Raw genomic sequence first — 6,146 nt, forward strand, 5'->3', positions numbered from 1 at the left:
GAGCCAGCAAGCCAAGAAGGAGTTCTTCCCACCTGAAGAATCATTCACAGAGGACAAAAATGGGGTGAAAAGGACAAGCATGTTGCCACCATGGAACGAAGTCAGTTTGCAAATTATGAAATATATCACCTGTGAGGGTCGTTACAGCATCGTATATGCGTATCACTTCAAGCTGCTCAATGAACTAAGACATCGGATTGACCTTCCTGCAGCACAGAGGCTGAGCATTCCTTACTTTTTACTACAGTCCTTGATGGAGTGCTCTACAAAGCTCAAGGATGGCATTCCGGATCAGGTAGCCCACCATGGGTTAGTCAAGCTTCTTGTGGAGGATGCTCTCCACTCATATAAAGTCCCCCTCGCATGGGAATCATTTAGGAATTTAACAAGAGACGGGGACATAAAAATGTTGCTTGAAGAAACGGGATCCTCTAGCGGTGAAGAAGAAGAGCCAGTAGCCGAGAGTAAGAAAGGGAAAAGCCAAAAGATCCCGACTCCAACACAGAAGAAAGAACGAAAGGAGAAGGAGGAGGGAAAGGATGACAGAGCAAAAGAGGACACCCCCATCCTGTCAGCAAGGGAAAAGAGGTTGAAAAGCAGGGCAGTCAAAACTGAGGTGGTCCCTGCCAGCCCAAGCACCTCGTCAGCTCCTGCAGTCAAAGCCAAAAGCAAAATCCATGCAGCCAAGAAAGAAAAGGTGGTGAGAGTTGCATCTGCAGGAACGCAAAAACTGGCTTCTACAGGAAGCTCGAAAACACAAACACAGGCTTCTACAGGAAGCCCGAAAACAAAGACAAAGGCTTCTACAGGAAGCCCGAAGATCAGTAAGGAGCAGGCTTCTACAGGAAGCCCAAGAGCAACGACCAAGGCTTCTACAGGAAGCCCGAAAATCGTTGGAGAACAGACTTCTACAGGAAGCCCAAAAACGGAGACGAAGGCTTCTACAGGAAGCCCGAAAGTGCAACCTCAGGCTTCTACAGGAAGCCCGAAGACAGAGACAGGGGCTTCTACAAGAAGCCCGAGATTGGAAAGAGGGGCTTCTACAAGAGGCCCGAAGGTCATTGAGAAACCGCCTCCTACAGAGAGTCCGAAGACAAAGAAAGAATCTTCTACAGGAGGCCCGGAAGCGGGCAAAGCAGGGTCTTCCACAGGAAGCCCGAAATCTGAAAAGGAGGGGCCCTCTACAAGGAGCTCCGAGAGAGCAAAATGCAAGAAAGAGAAGGCTGGCATTCTCGAAAAGGAGGCAGCAGCGGCACTGGCTGCCCTCAGCACACCTCCAAAACCGAAAGAGAAAAGGGAGAGGGAGACCCCTCTACCATCTGAAGCCAGGAGAAGCAAGAGGATGACCACGAGCAAGCCACAACCTCCACCCAACAGCCAAACCACTTCAGGGGATGTCCCTACTTCACCCAGTGCAAGGACCCCCTCTAAAACATCAGCCACCCCCGAAAAGGGGAGCCCAAAAATAACTTCCTGGACACGAAAGATAGGCCAGTCGCCTTCCGAAGCCCGACTCAAGGAAATAGGAAAGGGGAAGGAAGCATCACCCTCGTCACCACTAGGGGCAGAGAAGGCAGGGCCATCAAAAGCAGAAAAGAAAGAGCCTGTTCCGGTCCCGAGTCCTCGGCCAAGGACAAGGAGCAGGAGCAAGGTTGCTCAAGGATGAGCAAATGGTTCAACTGGGGGTTGATGATGAGCCCCAATTTTGGTACAATTTGGGCTCATTTTGGCCTATTATACTTGCTCAAACCATTCATTTTTTATTGCTTATGCATGCATTTCTTAGTTTGTTCATGTTGTTGGTAGGAAGAAGGGTAGGCACTCTATCTACGTGACTAATGCATTATGATTCCGGGTTTTGGCATTAAAAGGGAGCAAAAGACAACGAAAAAAGGAGACAAGGAGACAACGAGGTGGCACTGCTGGTTTTTAGGAGAGGATGTCCACGGTCTTGGGGACATTCCTCATGATTCCCACCAAGAACTCCGAGCTCCAATCCATCTCCCCTCCGAGCTTAGAAGCAGCCAGCTGTTCTACAAGAACAACAGTTACAACTATTCTACAGGAACAACACTTATGACTGTCCTACAGGATCAACAGTTAAACTCTAGTTGGACAGTCGAGCTCCTAAAATCAAGGACACTTGTTGGATCACCGTTTTGCATAAGTATAGAGGCCATAGCCTTTGATAGGTTGTTGAAACTTTCGCATTACTATTGTAATTTTGGAGCACAACTCGGTGTTAGTTCTTGTTGTAAGCCAGTTTTGGCATAACATCAGATTATGAATAAAGAAGGCAGATTTTGATCTAGCTCTGAGTTTTCTTAAGGAGACTATAGCTCTCAGGTTAGGGCCCAACCTAAGAGCCATAGATCCCCTCCGCTGTAGTTTTGTTTGCATTTCGCTTCAGCACTCTGAGTTTTCATTCTCACACGCAATTTGAATTACAGGTTGTTGAATTAGTCTTTTTCATGAGCATAGATAGGACTAGTTTATGGTTGAATTGCTTACGGTTGTTTAGTTAGATTAGTAGAGGATAGATATAATCCATTGGAGCTCCAGCAAAAAGGTTGTTAAGACTCACTGCCATCTCATTTGGGATTGGGGTGCAGTCCATGACTAACCACCAAAAATACGCATTTCTTTATTTCATGATTGCTGCAAACACAGTCACGTTATGTTAGATGATTCCACATGATTCACACCTGCACCACACTCCTTTACCACAGCTTCATGCACATTCTCCTTCGCGTTTTGGATTGCTGTTCATTGAATTTACAAGCACAGGTAGTTTAGGTTAATGCATTTTCGGTTTGGTAACAGTCACAAGCATTTGTTTCATCTACACTGCTTTCTCTCGTTCCATCACTTCGTCCTCCATCTTGATCATGCATGAAAACACATCTTTGACCCCTGCTCCGCTCTGTCATCTCCCAAAGTCTTTCACTCCTCACGTACTTCCATTCTCTAGCCCTTTCGTTGACCTAGCCCTCTATCTTCCAACCTACTCCCTACATTCACTCCCTATCCCCATTCCTCCACTTCTACAGCCATCACCAGCCTTATTCCTACCTTACACATCTCCCCCTACCATTCCATCACTCCTCCATCACTTCAAACACTCACGGTAGGTCATCCTGTAGCAGTTTGTAGACATCCTGTAGAAACCAGAGTATCCTGTAGGATCCCCTGCAGACATCCTGTAGGAGGCCACTCACTCGGTTGCTGAGCATCTGAATGCGAGGAACCTCTGTGGATGGATGCTAAGGATCCCTAGGGACCTCTCCTAGCCTCCCCAACCTGTCCCACGCTTTCCTTCCTTCTCCATCCCATCTGCACAACCAAACCCTAGTTAGCACAAAATCACAATCATTCCATTCACTTAAGGGAAAAATGCAAAAACATGTCTTTTATGATGCAAGCAGCTTAGATCCATGCATTTCCACTTATTAGAGGTAACAGTAGCATTGGTAGAGGTTTCATTCACATTCTTTGCATTATAGAGGTTAGACTAGTTAAATTAGGGTTTCCTAGGTTTACATGCTTTGATTTGCTTTCAGTCCATTTTGTCAAGTAGAGTAGTCTTCCTTTGAGAATAGCTTCCGTCCATCAATTAGCAAGCTTCTTCTGAGAGCCTATAGAAGTTGGCTTGAGCCCTAGCGGACTTGTGCCAGCTGACCAAGTGACAGCTGCGACAAGAGCTAGTACTTGTGCATATAGCACCGTCGCTTCCAAGTTTGTACGAACTACCGGGTTGATAAAATGAGAGACAGGAAGCCCCAGGAGTTGTAGCATTATTGCTACAATACTGGAGCTCACCACTCTGCGTCTGGCCCTCTAGCGCTCTGGATCTGTGGCATTGTGTCTAGCCATCTGGCTCTATGGCTCTGTGGCTCTCTACGTATAACACATTCCTGCTACCATGCATCATTGTTACAAAACGCCCACTTGCAGCGTGGCACAATGATCAAGGACAGTTACAAAGGAATTGGGGCCTTTCTTCAGGCGAAAACCTAAAAAGGGAACAAAGTTCCAATACACATAAATATACCGGAAATACACTATCGGGCGTAAAATCTGGACCTCAAATAGAATTCAACTGCATATATAAACCTATCGGGTCCGCCATTCCATTGTAAATCGCAATCGAATGGCATATTGGCCAAAAAACCCAATACACGTGAAATACACAGAAATCCCGTAATTCTGGATTTCAAATCTTATGAACTCACGCTTATAAACTCCATCGGGTCTGCCCTTTTATCGCGTATCGCAATTACAACGGCCCCGGGGTCTTCCCTTTGACTATGTCGATCGCGTATCCACCGATGGCCGATATCACACATCGCATATCGCATCATTGGGGTCTATGCCTCTACACCTCTGATCGCCGATCATCGCAATAGCTTCATCGCATTGATCGCATATCGCATATCGCTCTGCCTAGGGTCCCGATATCGGACAAAGGCCTACCTCTAATGCGATAATTCTGAGGTCGCAATCGGGTTTCCTTCTGCCTTTGCCTTAAGTCCTTCCCTTTGCACATTTGCGATGTGATTTCTTCAATGAGCCTTTTAGGCCATTTTTACAAGAATTTACCTCCTTTTCAAAGGACAATGGCAATATTCTTTTAGTGATAACTTCTTCATCTGAAGTCTATTTTAGCCCATTCAAATTGCATTAGATTTAGATTGAAAAGATCTATGCAATGGGACTATTTTCAGAAGCATCCTTTGACTTCAATTTTTGAGTGAAAAGTCATCTAGGATCATTTTATGATCACGCCTTCCCACTAAAAAGATTTTAGTCTCCAAAAGACTGATATATTGATCTGAACAGTAAATAAGAGTAACAACACTCTCTTCTTTCAGCCTCCATACACTTGCCTTGCATAGTGCCTCTGAACCAAAGCCTTTGATCACTCTCCTTCCTGGATGTGCTGGTCCTCTTGGAAAGAACTATCTTCCTCCTTGACTTCATGCAGAACTCCCGCTGATAAGGTCACACAAGGTAGTTTGAACCTTTCTGCCTTGATCATTAATCCAAGGTCGCTCAAACAAATGTGAAGTTGCATTTTCTTCACAAAAATTTACATTTTTACCTGGCTAACATGCTGTCAACAACAATTGTTAACAACAACAAAATTATAGATAACAACTGGATGGCCTAAACTCCTGCTTCAACAAAAGAAACAGATTTCAGATCTTGTGAACACCTCCATGTCTTTACATCTGCATACAAATGATGGACTAGATAACAAGCCCACAAAACATTCATTTAAAACAAATGACCCCTCAAGTCAAGCATGTAGAAAAGATCTCAAGGATTCTTTTCAAAAGATGAAACACTTCATCATTAATTCCATCTTGGAGACCAAATCAACTTTTCTCAAGTCAGTATTGCATTACATGCATGTTTACAAAAATGCAATCAACCCTTCAAGTTAATTACACATACATGTTCAAATACAAGGAAATCATCAGCATCCCCGTGTTCATGCATATCATGCTTATGCATGCAATTCCTCCTTCAACTTTCGCTTAATCACACTGTACTTTCGAAGATGAAATGAATATAATGTTGTAGTAGTAAAATGAGTCTCCTACTCAACTTTTCCATTCAACTTCTTGGTAAAACCTGCAACTTGCATTCCATTAACAAAGAAATGCAAATAGATGGATCAAATCAAAAGACATGCAATCTTTAATTGGATAAGAACTCTAACCATTTCTTACCAATCCATTTCAAAGGTGTTTCCTTTGTCTGCACATCAGCACCAACATGTAAATCATCCTGAAACACATCATTCATGGAATCTTTCTTTCCATTTCTACCATTTTCTCTTTCCACCTTCTTCAAGTTTCATGGAAGCATTTTTGGATTCAGAGTCCAACACTTTTCAACGATGTGTCCTTGCTTATGGCAGTAGGTGCAACACATGTGCATCCTCTTAACAGCATGATTTTCCTTGTCAAGCGGACCTTTGGCTTCTTTCTTCCTTTCCTTCAAAAGTTCCCTGTATGTGGCCACTCTCTTCCAACATCTAGAAACATTGTGGTTACCCAAAGCAAAAATGGAACATGCAATTCTTTTCTCATACTTATATGGAAATTTACCATGCTGAACATAATCAAAAGGAAGATGGT

The sequence above is a fragment of the Pinus tabuliformis genome, chromosome 9, assembly GCF_031772625.1.
Source record: "Pinus tabuliformis cultivar Carrire ecotype Pingquan chromosome 9, CPIR1, whole genome shotgun sequence".
Classification (NCBI taxonomy): Eukaryota; Viridiplantae; Streptophyta; class Pinopsida; order Pinales; family Pinaceae; genus Pinus; species Pinus tabuliformis.